This window comes from Trichosurus vulpecula, chromosome 7, assembly GCF_011100635.1.
Source record: "Trichosurus vulpecula isolate mTriVul1 chromosome 7, mTriVul1.pri, whole genome shotgun sequence".
NCBI classification, from domain to species: domain Eukaryota; kingdom Metazoa; phylum Chordata; class Mammalia; order Diprotodontia; family Phalangeridae; genus Trichosurus; species Trichosurus vulpecula.
This window is the reverse complement of record NC_050579.1, coordinates 253,879,319-253,897,172: the sequence shown is the minus strand read 5'-3', so window position 1 is coordinate 253,897,172 and position 17,854 is coordinate 253,879,319.

The window sequence follows — 17,854 nt, the reverse complement described above, 5'->3', positions numbered from 1 at the left end:
ACTCAAGAGACTTTAAAAAGTAGCAAAAAAATCTTAAAAATCAAATAACAGTGGTAGAGGAAAATTTTGGAAAAGAAATGAGAGTTATGCAGAGGAACAGAAACTACCAAAGAAATGAGTCTTTAAAATCAGAATTAGTTAAATGATAAAAGAGGTACAAAAACCTCACTGAAGAAAATAACTCCTTAAAAGTTAGAATTGGCCAAGTGGAAATTAATGACTCTATGAGACATCAAGAAACAATAAAACAAGATTTTAAAGAATGAAAAATAGGAGAAAATATGAAATATAGGAAGAGCAAATGACCTGGAAAATAGATAAAGGAGAGATCATTTAAGAATTATCAGATTACCTGAAAGCCAAGATGAAAAGAAGAGCCTGGAAATTACATTTCAAGAAATTGTGAAGGAAATCTTAGAACCAGATGGCAAAGTAGAATGGAAATGATCCACCAGTCACCTCCTGAAAGAGATCCCAAAATAAGAACCCTTAGGAATATCAAATCCAAAAGCCAGACCTCCCAGATCAAGGAGAAAATACTGAAAGATGCCAGAAATAAACAACTAAAATACCATGGAGTCACAGTCAAGATCACAAAAGATTTATCAGCAGCCATGTTAAAGAGACAGAGGGTTTAGAATATGGTATTCCATATGGCTAGGATTACAACCAAAAATAAACTACTCAATGAAAAATAATCTACTCATAAAAACTGAGTATAATCCTTCAGAGAAAGAAATATATATTTAATGAACTAAAAGATTATCAAATATTCCTGATGAAAAGACTAGAACTGAATAGAAAATTTGACATTCAAATGCAAAACACAAGAAAAGGATAAAAAAGTAGACATTAAAGAGAAATCATAAAGGACTTAACAAGGTTGAGGTGTTTACATTTTTACATGGGAAAACAATAAAACTAACTCCTAAAAACGTCATTATAAGACAGTTAGGAGACTACTTAGTCAGAGGGCATGAGCGTGAATCTATTATAGTGGGATGATATTAAAAGAAGAATGAAAATGTGCATAAAAGGGATGTACTGGGAGAAGGGAGAAGGAAGAGGAAGATGCAGTGGAGGAAAATCTTCTCACTTTATATGATAAACTTACACAAATATATGAATTCAAAGATATCGCTAGTTGCTCTCACCACTAAATTTCATGGCACTGAAATGGTCCTATATAAGAAATGGATATAGTTTTATCAGTGTGTAGACATTTCTATCTGCCATACAGCAGTACCCTAAGAACCACAGGGCCTTTCCATGTTACCTGGAGCTGAATATTTTATATGGATCTTCTGCCTCTTTTAGAATGTAAGCTTTTTGAAAGCTGTTTCAACAATCCAGCTAGCAGCAGATGTGGGGGGTGAAAAACCAACACAAGCCCAACAACAACAATGCTGCCAGAATAGCTTTACTAAGGAAAGCAATGTTAAGGGGTTAACAAGCTTACTTTAATTCAGCATACAAATACCATTCACTTAGTTCAGGGGAAAAAGCCAGCACCCTGAACTTTGGAGCAAATACAAACAAATTACAAACATCGACAGACAGACCAAATACAATTCATAGTTACCAACATCTAAGTTCAGCCCGGGAGCTCATAAGAAGGGCTAGCCTGGAGTCATGTGTGCCACCACGTCTGTGGGTAAGAGCCCCCCAAAATAAAAAGCCAACCCCTGGTTTTATATCTTTTTCAGGGTCAAGGGTGAGTCACGCTTGCGACTCACCCACGTGAACTAAAATCATCACAAAGAGGCGACTTAAACCCACATGGTCTAAAAGCCTCTGATGTCCCAAACATGAGACAATCTTGTTTTTCTGTTTGTATCTCCAGGACTTAAAATAGTTCTTTGCACAAAATAACTGCTTAATAAATGTTTTTTCATTCATTCTTCATAATTACTTGTGTATGTATGAAGTCTCCTCCTCTGATAGTAAGCAGCTAGTAGGTATTTAGTAAATATTTCCAGTAGTATATACTCCATAAATGTTTCATGAGTTGGAAAGACTTACATGAACTGAAGCAAAGTGAAATGAACAGAATCAGGAGAACATTATACACAGTAGCAGCAATATTGCATGATGATCTACTATGAATAACTCAATTCTTAATGATACCATGATCCAAGACAAGTCTGTAGGACTTATGATGAAAGGTGCTGTCCGTCTCCAGAGAAAGAACTGGTAGAGCCAGAATGCAGATCAAAGATGATTTTTCTTTATTGTATTTTTTCTTGTTTTTAACTGTTTTCTTTCACAGAAGGACACATGGAAAGGTGTTTTGCATGACTACACATGTATAACCTATGTCAAGTTACTTGCCTTCTCAAAGTGGGAGAGAGGAGGAAGGGAGAGAATTTGGAACTCAAAATTTGAAAACAAAGAATGGTAAAATTGTTTTTACATATGATTGGGGAAAAATAAAATATGAAATAAGATTTTTTAAAAAAGAAAAAATATTTCATAAAGGACTGAACTCGAAATTATATTACATATAGAGATACTTAACCCATACTTTCCTAGCCTGATTTTTCATCCTGTGTACTTCTTGCCCATGCCTTGCCATAACTAGAATAATTAGGATGGGAATTCTTTTGAGATCCATTTCATCCCTGAGGGAACAGTGACATTTTGTTGCCAGAAAATAGTATAAAAGCAAATACTCTGCATGATAGTTAATCTTATTGACTCATATTGCATTTTTTGGTCTATAAAATACTAAACTTTGGTTCTTCCTACTTTATGTCCTTGGACCTGGATTGCCCATCAGATTGGGAAACTGATACTACAGTAGAAGTATATGATTCCATACAAGGGCAAATTGATCCTATTCTACACCTCCCCCCAACCTTTCCACACACTTTGAATACCACACCAAGGCCACATTGATATCGATTTGGGGTTAAAGTCAATTCTGTGACTACAAAAGTATGGGAAGAGGCTTGAAATAGAAGGCTAAGATGATTTCATTGAGGAATCAGATCCTGCTGACTGGGATGTCAAAGTGAACTGAGACTGTCTAGGTTGAGAAATATAACCAGCCATAGACAAAACCCATGGCAAAGGACAGAAGTGATAGCTGTACAAAGGCAGCCTGTTCACCATCAAAACTATGGATATTCTGTTTAGAAATAAGCAGGGGTAGAAAAATGTCTAAATATCTATTTTTGCATCCTACACTTCACCCACTATAAACATTGACATCATACCAGGCTCCTACTGAGCCAATGCTCTCCAGCCACCTACAGGGAAAAGTTTAGAGTAGCAGTTTTTTGGCTAAAGTGAGTTACACTCTTTATTCTCCTCACTTAGAGGAAAAAGGTAATATTAACTTACACTTATTTTAGTTTTGAAGGTTTACGAAGCATTTTCATTAACAACTCTGAGAGAGAAATGGTGAAAGTATTTTAGGGGCAGAGGGCTCTGCACCTATGATTTCATCAGTGTAGGGACCTGTGGTAAGGAAACTCTACCAACATAGACCTACAATTATTCTGCAACCATTTATCTTGGAGTATAGCCTGAGCTACAGAGAGATTAAGGATTTGTCCAGAGTCAAAGAATCGATATGTGTCGGAGGACTTTAACTTAGGTCACCCTGACTCTAAGGCTTATCTATCCACTATGCCATGTTGCACCATTTTACAGACTTTTCCAAGGCTTATATAGTTAGAACGTCAGAGCTTGAATTCAAACCCTGTTCTCCTGATTGCAAATTGTTTTTTTTCTAACAACCTGCTGTTTCTAATGCTGCTTCTGTAGAAATAAGAACTAAAAAGCTTACTCTCTCCTCAGAAAGATAAGCTCCCCATAAGCTTGTTAATTGCAAACAAAACATCCATGGAAAAAGGAGACTTTTCCTCTACTTTATCCCACTTTAGCACTTCAGTCATAGAATCTCTAAGTTGGAAGGGATCTTGGAGTTCATCTGTTATATCCCTGATCTGAACCAGGAATGATTTTTATGATATCTGATATATGGTCATCCATTATTACCTGAGAGCTCCAATGAAAAGAAATTAACTATCTGGGGAGATAGCCTCTCCTATTGTTGTGTATCTTTAGTTGTCAGGAAGGTATCTCTTAATAATGATCCAGTATTTGCTTTTAGTGATTTTCCTCTACAAATGTCCTCCTCCCATGCTTCATTGTGGTGGACCCAGGTCAGGCATGTACAGCATATGGCCTGCAAACTGCTTGCAGCCTGCCAAAGGATTTCAGGTAGTCCGTGAAAAACATAAGTTTGCCACTACACACTCTCCTGTTTGTCACATGATCAGTGGCAACCAACTATCATCAGTCTGTTTCTAGTCTAACCTATCTGTGGCATGAAGAAGTTTACAAGTTGTGCAGGTCTGACCTAGGTTCTCAAAGGCTATTTACAGCAAGTTATACTTTCTGACAGGTTTTACCATCCTAGAAAAGACGTCATGCAAAGTCACTTCAGTCTGCTTTCCAAAAAAATCAATTTGGCTTAGTATGGTGGGATAGCTATGAATTCTTTGGCCATGGTAGCCCATGTGTTACAACAATTTTTTGTTTGTTTTGTTAAAGATGCCAAACTTATGTTTCATAAGTTGATGATATGTCATGTTAGTAATTACAATAATATTTTGCATTCATATCATACTTTGTAAGGGTGGTAAGTCAAGTATTATTACTTTCATGTCACAGATGAAGAGACTGAGGACAAGAGGTTAACAAAACATGAAGCTGGGACTTGGACCCTATTACTTTGACTCTAAGGTCAGTGATCTTTCCACTATACCATTCTGATGGGAATCAGATTCCTTAAGTATTGCCTACGTTCAAACTGATGTCAAGAGTTGGAAGAAGGGTAATGTAGTGCTATGTAACCTTAGAATCCTATGTATTCTGACATATATGTAATCTCCCCCATTAGAATGCAAGGTCCTTGAGAGGAGGGACTATTTTTTTATGACCCCAGAGTTTAACACAGTGACCAAAATATAGAAAGCAATGCTTGTTCATTGATCGTGCTCCATGAGTAAGGTTTGAAAATTTTGACATCTCTGTGTTTTACTATCCTCTGGGACTCTCAAAAAATAGATATCTATGGTCCATAGACAGAAGGACTTTCTGGAATTAATAATGAAGATTTACCAAAAAAAATTTAAAACACCCCTTGTTGTACACCTCTGTGCTGTACCTTAAGGAAATGCCTATTTTACCTACCCATTTTCCTTATTCTCATGATGTCTGGATAGCTCTGTGGTGAGTAAAATGAAACTGAGGCAAATTGAGGCATGTTATCTCTAAGTAAGATAACAGTTTATTAACATTGACATCTATAACTGTTAATAAAGTGGGTCACTCTGGAAACCTCAATAAAACCAGGGTCTAGGACAGGAAAAACCCTCTTTATTGAGATGAAGGAAAGAAGGAATTCTTGAAGAATGTCACTGGGAAAGATCAAAGAGTTGGCCTTCAGGTGTGGATGATCACATTACTCCAATAATTAAGAAATGTTAATGCCTCTAGTCATCTTAAGGAAGATCAAACCACCCCAAGGGTGGTTTTTTTCATAAGGACAGGCAAAAACTGAAGAATTGTTTTGGGTAGGTGCATGCAGCTTAAGCTAGTTGCTAGTTTACAACCAACAACTGAGTCCCAGATTAAACTGGTTAGTAAGGAAAGAATGAGCTATGTCTTTAAACCATTTCAGACTAGGACAGACCAAATTTTTGAGGGAGGTTTGTTCAGGCAGATACTACTAATTCTAAAAATCAATGCAGCATAAATATTAATTACATTTTAAAATCAATACAGTAGAAATCAGAGGTAAGATTAATTTTTATCTCTCACAGTTTTAATTATTGATGTATGTATAGCTCTGCTTCAATACCATTTTTTTCATTTTATTTTCTTTTTCTTCTGAACTTAAATACCAAATAAAATGAGTATTTCCATAGACAGTGTGCAACAGGAGAAGACTGTATATGAAACTGTGAATCTCCATATGTAGAGCTTGCTTTTCTTTAAAGTACACATACACATACACACACATATCATAGGGGAAGTCAGGTGCTAGGCCTGGAGTCAGGGAGACTCATCTCCCTGAGTTCAAGCCAGCCTCCGATACTTACTAGTTTGTGACCTTGGACAAGTCACTTAATCCTGCTTGCTTCAGTTTCCTCATCTGTAAAATGAGCTAGAGAAGGAAATGCCAAGAAAAGCCCAAATGAGGTAATGAAGAGTTGGACATGAGTGAAATGACTGAACAGCAACATGATATAAATATTTTAATATTTTATCATAAGCATGTATGATAATAATAATATGATATGATAATAGTAACTTTTAAATGTAACTTTTAAACTGTACACTTGTCTTTAATAGTGTTTGTCTATAGACCTCTAGGATATTCCCTTTCCTTATTCAGTGAGTGCAGCTCCTAGCTCAGTCTTTCTCTCCTCTTCAACTAGAGGACTTCAACACACAAATTAATATTCCCTCAAATACCAGTTCCTCAAATTACTGCAGAGAGGAGTAAGACCTTCCTCTGATCTTGGATGCCTTCTATCTCTTGCTGCACATGTCCCCTGAGGAAAGATTGTTAAGAAAGTAACTGATCTCCATCTTCTCCAGGGCCCTTCACGAGACACCTACCTCCTTATACACCATCCTGATTTCCAGCTTTTGGTGAGAAGAGGAGTCAGAACTTCCACTGACCATACACAGTTCCTTCTTTGGGTGTTCCTTGAGACCCTTGCTTTGGGGCCAGGCTTCCATCTGTGCCAGTTCAAGGCAACTTCCACCTTCTGCTGACAGACTGATCTCCCGCCTGTAATGTGGAGAGCCTCTAGTATGAAGAAGAGCAAACTTTCCTTCAGTCTCTGTCCTTTCATCTCCTACAAGCCTATTCCCTAAGGGAGAAGGAAGAGAAAGGTCAGTGGAGAGGAGGACTTCCATTTCCTGATGCTCAGGTTCAACTTCTATCTCCTTTCATCTAACCACCCTTTCCTCTCTTTTCTCTTCCTTTTCCTCTCCCTCTCCTCCTCCTCCTTCATCCCCTTTTCTTTCCCTCCTCCTCTTTCCCTATATTTTCCTCTCCTCTTTTCCTTCTCTTCCCCTCTTCCTCTTTCCCCTCTTCCCATCTTCCTTTCCCCCTTCTTCTCCACTCCTCCTCCTCTTTTTTTTCTTCTTCCTGTTTCTACCCTCCTCCTCCCTCTTCCGACTGTCTGACTCTAAGCCTTCCATCTCATACTTCACTTGTCTCCAGCCTGAGCTCCAGTATTTTCTGGGAAGAGGAGTAGCATCGTCAACTCGATGATGCACATTCTCAAACCTGGGCATATCTTACACATCCCAGTGGTTCTGATTCCCCATAGGTTATCCTCCAAACCCCATCCCCACCCCCATTTCCTGATTTCCTATTTCCAGTCCCCCTCAACCTTCCCACTGAGAAGTCCCAACTCATTCTTTTCTCCTTTCTACTATGTCATCTCCAATGTTTGCTCCATAGGCAACAACTTCCCCTCATCTTAAATCTTTTCTTCTTTCATTCCTTCTATCTACTAGCTCTTATTGAAACCTGACTCCCCACTGATGATACATCCTTCCTGCTTACCCTTTCTAGTATGGGCTGAACCTTTGTTCATTCCCCTTCATCCCCAGTTAAGAAAGGGGAGATGGAATACTCCTTGCTCCCCATTGCCACTTCCTTATTCTCTCTTCCTAACTTTGCTAACTTCTCCTCCTTTGAGGTCCATGCAATTCATCTCTACTACTCAATCAAAATCCTAATAAACAGCTACAGAGCTCCAAGTCACTCCTCTTCCTCAAGGAGTTCAATCCATGGCTCACAATTTTCATCTCCTCCCCACCTCCTCCTCTCATTCAAAATATATATTGACATTCTCTCAAAAACCATATCTTTTCAGTTTCTCAGCCTACTTACTTGCCATGACCTACTCCTCCAATCCATCTCAGCCACACACAAAGATGGTCAAATGCTTAATCTTACCATCACCCATAAATGCAATGCCTATGATAACTTAGTTCCAGAATCCCCTTACCTCACCAGAATGTGTTAGATTTCCATCTCTCTCTCTGCTTTCACAGCCTGACCTCCCATACACTGATAATTGGAGTGATACACTCCAATACACCAATACGCTGCCTCCCCTTCCCTAGCCATGCTCTTCTCTTTTCCCCATCTTTTTTGAAAAATTTATCTATTTATTTTTAACATTTTTCTTTTTACATTTTTAGTTCTAAATCCTCTCCCATCCTTCACCCCTTTCTTGACATGTTGAGAAGGCAAGCAATATGATATCAATTATACATGTGAAGTCATGCAAAACACATCTCCATATAAGCCATGTTACAAAATAAATAAATAAATGAACAAATAAATAACAGCAAGAAAAATAAAGAAAGTGAAAAAGTATGGTTCAACCAGCATTCAGAGTTCATTAGTTTTCCCTTTGGAGGTGGATAATATTTTCCATGATGGTTCTTTTGAAATTATCTTGGATCATTTTATTTATTAGAGTAGCTAAGTCTTTCACAGTTGATTATTGCTATAATATTGCTGTCACTATGTACAATATTCTTCTGGTTCTGCTCACTTCACTTTGCATCAGTTCATATAGTTATATCATAAAAAGAATTTGGTAAGAGTCTATTTTTCACATAGTTTACATAATATTGGAATTCATTATTTCTTAAATGTTTTGTAGAATTCACTTGCGAGTACATCTTGGTTTGGGGATTTTTTTTCTTATTAGCTCATTAATGGTTTGTTTAATTTCTTTGTTTGAGATAGGGTTATTTAAGTGTTCCATTTTCTCTTCTTTTGATCTAGGCAATTTTTATTTTTGCAAATATCCATTAGATTGATAGTTTTACTGACATATAAATAGACAAAATAATCCCAAATAATTGCTTTGATTTGATCTTCATTGGTGGTGCATTCGTACTTTTCATTTTTGATAATGATAATTAGATTTTCTCTTTTCCTTTTAAAATCAAATTAACCAATTTTAATAGATTTTATTCTTTTTTCACCTCCTCGTTTTATTTATTAATTCAATGTTTTTTTTTACTTTGAATTTTATTATTTTTTTTGTTTTCAGGATGTCCATTTTGACATTTAATTGGGAATTCTTAATTTGTTTTCTCATTTATTTTAGTTACAAGCCCAATGCATTAATCTTTCTTTCTTTTATTCATATAAGCTTTGGCTGCATTCCACAAATTTTGGTATATTATCTCATTGTTGTCATTTTCTTTAATAAAATAAATTGTTTCTCATGGTTGTCCTTTGACTCAGTCATTCTTTAGGATTGGATTATTTGGTTTCCAATTAATTTTTAATCTATGCTTCCAAGGCTCCTTATTGAATGTAATTTTTATTTCATTATTGTCCAAATAGGTGCATTTTACCTGCTTTTTTGTATTTGTTTGTGAGGTTTAAATGCCCCAAGACATGATTTGCTGTTGTGAAGGTGCCATGTACAACTAAAAAAAGGTTTACTCAAGTTTACTCCTTTCTATTCCCATGCATTTTTCTGCAGAAATCGATCATGTCTGGCTTTTCGAACTTCTTTCTCATTTATTTTATAGTCAGATTTATCTAGTTCTGAGAGGGGCAAATTGAGGTCCCCACTGTCTATTTCCTCCTCTGATTTATTTAATCTTTCCTTTAATAATTTGAATGCTATGCCATGTAGTGTATATGTGTTTAATATTGATATTACTTCATTGCCTACGGTATCTTTTAGGAATATGTAGTTGTCCCTATTATCTCTTTAATTATGTCTATTTTTGATTTTCCTTTGTCTTTGATCATGACTGCTACCCCTGCCTTTTTTTTTTTACTTCAGGTGAAGCATAACAAATTCTGCTCCAAACTTTTATTTCAACTCTGTGTGTGTTTTTTTGCTTCAAATGTATTTCTTGTAAACAATATGTTGTTTGATTCTGGTTTCTAATCCATTTTGCTATCCACTTCTGTTTAATAGATGAGTTCATCCCATTCACACGCACAGTTAGGATTATTGATTGTGTACTTCCCATTATGGGACAGGTAGGTGGCACAGTAGATAGAGTGCGGGGCCTAGAGCCAGGAAGACTCATGTCCCCGAGTTCAAATATGACCTCCAACATATACTAGCTGTGTAACCCCAAACAAGTCACTTAACACTGTTTACCTCAGTTTCCTCCTCTGTAAAATGAACTGGAGAAGGAAATGGCAAACCACTCCAGTATCTTTGCTAAGAAAATCCCAAATATGGTCATGAAGTGTTGGGCATGAGTGAAATGATCCTATTTTCTTTTGTTTACCTTTTCTTTTTTTGCCTTGCTCCTCCTCAAAGGTGTGTTTTACTTCTGACTATTGCCTCCCTCAATCTACTGTTCTTTTTATTATTCTCTTAACCTTTTCTCTTATTCTTTTCCCCTCCTACTTTCTTACTGGGTATAATAGATTTCTATACCCAACTGAGTGTGGGTATAGTAAAGAGGGGATTATAGATGGAACTTAAAGGAAGCCAAGGGGTTCAGTAGGTAAAGCAGAGAAGGGGAGCATGAGGGACAGCCAGAGAGAATGTCTGCACCTAAGAGATAGAGTGTCTTGTTCATAATAGCCAGGACAATAGATCATAAACCTCATAGTTATGGATAGGCAATGTAGTCTTATTGAATATTTATTTATTTTTAGTTTTTGACATTCACTTTCATAAGATTTTGAGTTTCAACATTTCCCCCCTCCCCCTCCCACCTCTCCAAGACAGCATGCAATCTGAAATGACCTATACATGTACAATCATATTAAACATTAGTCATCTTGTGAAAGAAGAATCAGAACAAAAGGGAAAAAGCACAAGAAAGAAAAAACAAAAAACAAACAAAAATGAGAAAATAGGATCTGCATTCAGACTCCATAGTTGGATGTGGATAGCATTTTCCATCAAGAGTCTTCTGGAATTGTATTGGATCATTGCATTGCTGAGAAGAGCTAAGTCTATCAAAGTTGGTCATCTCACAATGTTGCTGTTACTCTGTACAATATTCTCCTAGTTCTTCTCACTTCACACAGCATCAGTTCATTCAAGACTTTCCAGGTTTTTCTGAAATCAGCCTGCTCATCATTTCTTATAGCACAATAGTATTCCATTACATTCATATACTACAACTCATTCAGCCATACCCCCATTGATAGGCATCCCCTCAATTTCCAATTCTTGGCCACCACAAAAAGAGCTGCTATAGATATTTTTGCACACGTGGGTCCTTTTCTCTTTTATATGATCTCTTTGGGATACAGACCTAGAAGTGTCATTGCTGGGCCAAAGGGTATGCACCATTCCAAATTGCTCTCCAGAATGGTTGGACCATTTCACAACTCCATCAACAATGCATTAGTGTTCCAGTTTTCCCACATCTTCTCCAACATTTACCATTTTCCTGTTTTGTCACATTAGCCAATCTGATAGGTCTGATGTGGTAGCTCAGAGTTGTCTTAATTTGCATTTCTCTAACCAATAGTGATTTAGAGCATTTTTATATGACTATAGATAGCTTTAATTTCCTCATCTGAAAACTGCCTGTTGATATCCTTTGATTATTTATCAATTGAGGAATGACTTGCATAAGAATAGATTTGACTCAGTTCTCTATATATTTGAGAAATGAGGCCTTTATCAGAGACATTGGCTGTAAAAATTGTTTCCCAGCTTTCTGCTTCCCTTCTAATCTTGGTTGCATTGGCTTTGTGTAAAACTTTTCAATTTAACATAATCAAAATTATCCATTTTTAGACAATGTAGTCTTAACCAAACAAGGGATAGACACAATTACAAAAGATATAATAGACACATTTGATTAAATGAAACTAAAATGATTCTGCACAGATAAAATTAATACTTATTAATTAAGAAAATTTTTATCTCAAGATAAGGGAAATGAATGAGGGAAAAAATCTTTGTATCAAATTTCTCTGATAAAGGTTTGGCAGTGAGCATATACAAACAACTAACAGTTAGATATAGGAACAATAGCCATCCCTTAATAGATAAGTTTTGAAGGATATGAACAAACAATTCTCAAAAGAATTTCAAAGTATTTGCAACCACATGAAATACTGCTCCAAAGCACTAATAGTGAGAGAAATGCAAATCAAAATAACTTAATATTTCACTTCACATTGAAAATTGACCAATGACAAAAGTTGAGAATGGTTAATGTTAGAGAGTCGTGGATAGATAGACTCACTGGTGCACTGTTGGTAGATCTATGAATGAATAAAACCATTTTGGAAAACAATTTGGAATCATGCAAATAAAGTGAATAAAATATCTACACCCTTTGACACAGAGATTCTGTTAATTATCTTATACCCCAAGCAAGCCACTGATAGGAAGGTAGCCCTTCCATACAACTAAATATTAATAGAAGCACCTTTTGTAAATAGTAAAGAGTTGGAAATAGAGCATATGCTTATTGAGATATGAGAATGTAATGTAATATTACTGTGCTGTAAGAAATGATTAATGTGATAAATACTAAAAAGCATGGAAATATCTACAGGAAGTGATTCAGAGTGAAGTAAGCAGAGAAGAAGAAAGCAGAGCCAAGAAAACAATATAAACAATAATTTCAATGATGGAAGGAATAATAACACAGGAAAAAATCAAAGTAAAAGTTGCAGGATTATAGCATGGCTCAAAAGAAGAGATATAAGACCCATCACTTTTGTAGATGTGGGAAGTCCATAAGTTTTGCACATTGCACACATTTTTGGACTTTTTCAAGGTATTGATCAATTTTGCTGATATTCCTTCATTTTTCTTTTTCTCTTTTTGACCTTAAAATGTACAAATAAAATATATAGGAAGTCTCTCTGGGAAAGAGAGGAAGAGGTATGCTGGAGAAAAATATGGTAATGTAAAAAACAAAATTATCAATTCTTTTTTTATTTTTTCCTTTTTCAAAAATAATATTTTTTAGCATTTATTTTAAAAAAAATTTTGGGTTTCAAATTCTCTCCCTCCCTTCAACCTCTCCCCCATTCATTGGGAAAGCAAGTAATATGATATGAATTATACATATGAAATTATAGAAAACATTTCTATAGTTACCATGTTACAAGAAAAAGAAAGTGAAAAAAATACTTCAATCTGCACTCAGAGTTCATCAGTTCTTTCATCCTGAGTTCTTTGAAACTAAAAAGATGTCACTTCTTAAAAATGTACACCTCCTCCATTTCTTAAGAGAAGAATTAGTTCATCCCACAACACTGAACTCATGTAACCCTAGTCAACATTCTGCCCCTATTGAATCTTGAAATGAGCTTTTGGTCATTAGTTAGTTTTAAAATATTTAATATATTTCATCAAATTGCAGACATAAACCTTTTAAAATGTGAATAGAAGTATTCGACGAGATTTGTAAAGTTCGTAGTGTAGTGAGGGCAGTTCCCCACCTATAACATGAGGGTGTCATTGTGTGGGACAAAGGGAGGCAGAATTGAAATCTCTAACTACTTCTTTCTTTACCCTTCTCCAAGGGAGATTTTATTTCCTGCCAGGAGAGGAAGCAGACAGTTAGGGCCAGAAGCTTAGCCACTCTATTTTCGTCAGAGAGAGGAAATACCAGGCCAGCATTATCTCTATCTGCCCCCTTAAATATGATTAGTCTAGGGGATGTGGTTTTCAGGTTCAAACTAAACTCTAATTACTATTCATTATTGGGGGAAACCAAGACCCCAAGGCTTGACTCCCTACCAAACACCAATTCTACAGTGTACACACATAAGAAATCCATTTATCCAAGTCAATAGCAAAACAGAAATCAGAGAAAATATACATAGGAGAATATATATACCAGATAACAGAGTGAAGGAGCTCTTCCATTGAGAATGAGCTAACTCAGCATGCACCAACGAAAGAGAGAGAGAGAGAGAGAGCACGTGCCAAATCTCACCCAAGGGGAAGTTCTATGAAGTCTTTAGTTTAGCAAACTGGGTATAGGGACATGATAGAGACTGCTGGATATTTTGTGTTGACTTCTTTCTAGAGTCTTTTCCTTCAACAACCTGGAATGAGATTGGCATCTCATTCTTTGGCATCTGTCTCTTGAAGCTGGCAGCCAGAAGTGCCTAAATTGACTGCAGAGCCCAAAGAGACTCTTGAGCTTAAAGAGAATGAACTTCTCCTCTCTCTTGCTCTCCCCAACTCCACCAATGAAAAGAATTTTATACCAAAGGACTTTGGGACTCATGTAACATTGGAAAAAATTGTGAGGGGTAAGAACTGAGGACAAGTTCCAACACCAAAATTGGTTGAAAATGGTTTTTAACCCTTGTCAAATCTACTGACTTCACAACTGACTTTAACCACCAACTTCCCCTAAAACTATACCTTTTTCACAGTTTAATGCACTCTCCCTATATTTTGTAACTGCCATCAATGCTACCTTCACAAAAGACAAAACTTTATGAAGTTTGACATTTTATGGTTTGAAACATCTTATTTTATTCAGAACCCCAGGAATTACTCTTTTTATCATGAAATCATTGGAAAGACACACACTTATCAACTGTATTATATTAGAGGCTTTTTGAAATCTTTTTATAATACCTAGGGAAAAGCCTCTGAAGAAAGTTTCTCTGATAAAAGTTTTATATCCAAATATACAGGACTGATTCAAAGGTATATAAGACTGAGAATCATACCACAATAAACGATCAAAGAATGATATAATTTTCTTTTAAATATTTTTTCTTTCAAATTTTTTATTAACAAAAGTCTGCCTTCTCTTGTGTGTTTGTGAGAGAGAGAGAGAGAGAGAGAGAGAGAGAGAGAGAGAGAGAGAGAGATGGCATATTAGCAAGGCAATAAACACAACATTGATGACAATTGTGAATATGCCTATGTAGTTCTGTGTCACAAAATGTGAGAGACTCTCCATACAGAAGGTAAAAGAAGTAAAATATTTATTCAGCCACCAGAGGAGCAGCCCATGCAAGCAGCAAGCAACCTCTAAAACCAGTAAGGCCACTTCATCATAACAGCAAGGAACTCAAACAATAATATCACAGCTTGGAGCCTCACCATCCCCAACACATCTGCCCCTCTGCTAGGGCCTTCCCACAAATATACTCACAGCACAGCATGTCTGCTCTCACTCTAACTGCTCTCTGAGCATTTCCTGTGACACACTTTCCTTTTCCTCTCAGCAAGCTCCTCCTACCACATGTGACTTAGGCTTCCTGTGATATAAGTAGGTCATATCATCTATTAATGGGTGGGAAAAATCTTCAAATCTAAATTGTCATTATATTTGGCCCCAAGATCTTTCTTATCCATTACATAGGTCAATGGGGCAATCAATAGAAGTTTTGGGATAACTGGTATCAACAGAACTTTACAACAATATAACAGGGAAAACACCAAATAAGCACACAAAACAATGTAATCATTACCCCTAGAATGAATGGGGCTCAAAATCTTGGGGTAACAGGCAAAGGTCTTGTCCTCCATAGCTCCTTCCTTCTAAAATTGGACATAGAGCTCTCCCTGTGCCAAGAGGTCAAGAATCCTATTTGAGAGGTCAGTTCTTTAGCAAGCTGGCATCTGGAACTAGGTTAACACCAGGTCCAGGGATGATACATTAGTTGTGGACAGGTCCAGAGGTGACATGTGAACACATCAGAGGGTGACATCTGGCTTAAGTGATCAGGCATCTACAGGTGGATGGTACTAAGCCTGCAGGAAACAAATCTCACAAACAAATTTAACAAACAAAAGCCAAAAAGAAACAAGGAAACAATCATAGCATGATTCACAATACAAGCAAATTTAACAGACAAAAGCCAAAAAGAAACAAGGAAAACAATCATAGTATGATTCACAATAGAATACTTGAGTCAAGGATACAATTTGATAATTATTTTCTCCTGGATAAACAACAGTTACAGTATTACCCTTCCTATGTGCTATAATATCTGCAGCCTTTGGAATATCATCCAGATTCCATTTTACCTAGACTTTAGCTCCCAATTATGTTCTATCAATAGAACCAAACCCTTCGTTTCCTCTCATAGTTATTTTGGAAGGAGGGTCAGTTTTCATAAGGGGCATTGTTTCACAAGGAATAATAATCACTTGAACTATTCCATCATTTTTACACAATTGTATAGGTTCATCACCCAAATTCTGGAGTGTCACAATAATTTCCCCTTGATAACTAGAATCTATCACTCCAGCCAATACATGTATTCTTTGAACTACTAATCCTGATCTAGGTAATACCTTACCAAAATGATTCTTAGGGATTCTCATACGTATCCCAGTAGAGATTTTTTCTTATCTCTTTTCTATCCAACCAAAAGTCCTCTAAACAATGTAAGTCATATCCTGCCAAACCACATTTTCCTGGATATGATGATGGGACATCTTCCCTCACAGTCCAATATTCAATATTTTGGATCTTATATGTTTGCTGTTTTCTAATTTGCAGATCTGGGGTCATTATTCTGGATAGAGGTGTACTTCCTCCTAATGGTCTATTATTTAAATTACATACAGCAGTGAACAAATTATCTTCTCAATGTTGATACAAATTATTAGAACTTAACTTTCTTAACTGTTCTTTCAATAATCAGTTCATTCCTTCAATTAACCCAGATGCCTGTGGATAATATGGAATATGATATATCCACTCTATATTGTTTAATATACAATATCTCTTCATTTCATTACTTTTGAAATGTGACCCACTGTCACTTTGAATCTGCATTGGAGTTCCATAATATAGACTTATAATATCTAGAGTTTTACAGGTGTTTTTCTGAGTTGCATTCTTATAAGGACAAGCCACTAGTGCACCTTAATAGGTGTCAACACAAGTACATATAAATTTGCATCCTTTATCTTGGGGTGGTGGTCCAATATAATCTATCTGCCAGATTTGGGCTGGAACTTTTCCCCTTGCTATTTCTCCAGTTACTACCCTAGGAACAGTTCATTCCTTTTCCAAAAAACATTCCTCTGCTACTTGTTTTAAAAATGAATGAAAGATACTAATACCTCAATCTCGTGCCCACCAGTGTGTGGCCCAGACCTCTAAATGGCCAGTCGTTTGGTGGATCCATTTTGCTAGTCCTGGATCATCAGTTGGTGTCAGAGTAGGGACAATATGTTCAGTGGCAATCTTTGCTAGTCTATCAGCACGTGCATTGTACTCACATTCTGGCATAGTGAGGGACATGTGAGCATCTACCTGAAAAACTGAAAAACTGGTAACCAAAGATATGTCCCATATATCTTACCATAATTCTTTGCCCCAAACTTGTTTCCCATGAATTTCCCAGTTCTGATTTTTCCACATGGGCACCTTTGTAGTTAACCCATTCATTACTGCCCATGAATCAGTGAATATATGACACTGTCTTCCTTTCTCTGTTTTAATAGCTTGATATACTGCCATCAGTTCAGCATATTGACTATTTCTGCCTATCCCAGCATTTTCCAAAGTCTGCTTAGTACATGGGTTATAGGCTACTGCTTTCCAATGTCTTTTATGGTCCAAATATTTTGCCATCCCATCAGTAAGCCCTGTAGTAAACCTTCATCCTTTGCTTTTCCTTTGCTGTTCTTAAGTCAGTCCATCACATCCATCATTCCAGTTTACCAAGACTGTACCAATTGTTGCTTTGTTTCAGGGGGTTTATCATTTCCCTCAGTTTCTATGCTTGCTATAGATTCATGTAGAGCAGAAACTCCAGTTTTGCCTGTTTTTGATCTATTTCGAATATACCATTTCTATTTAATTATGCTAGCCTCTTGTGCATGTCCAATTCTGTGAGATGCTGGGT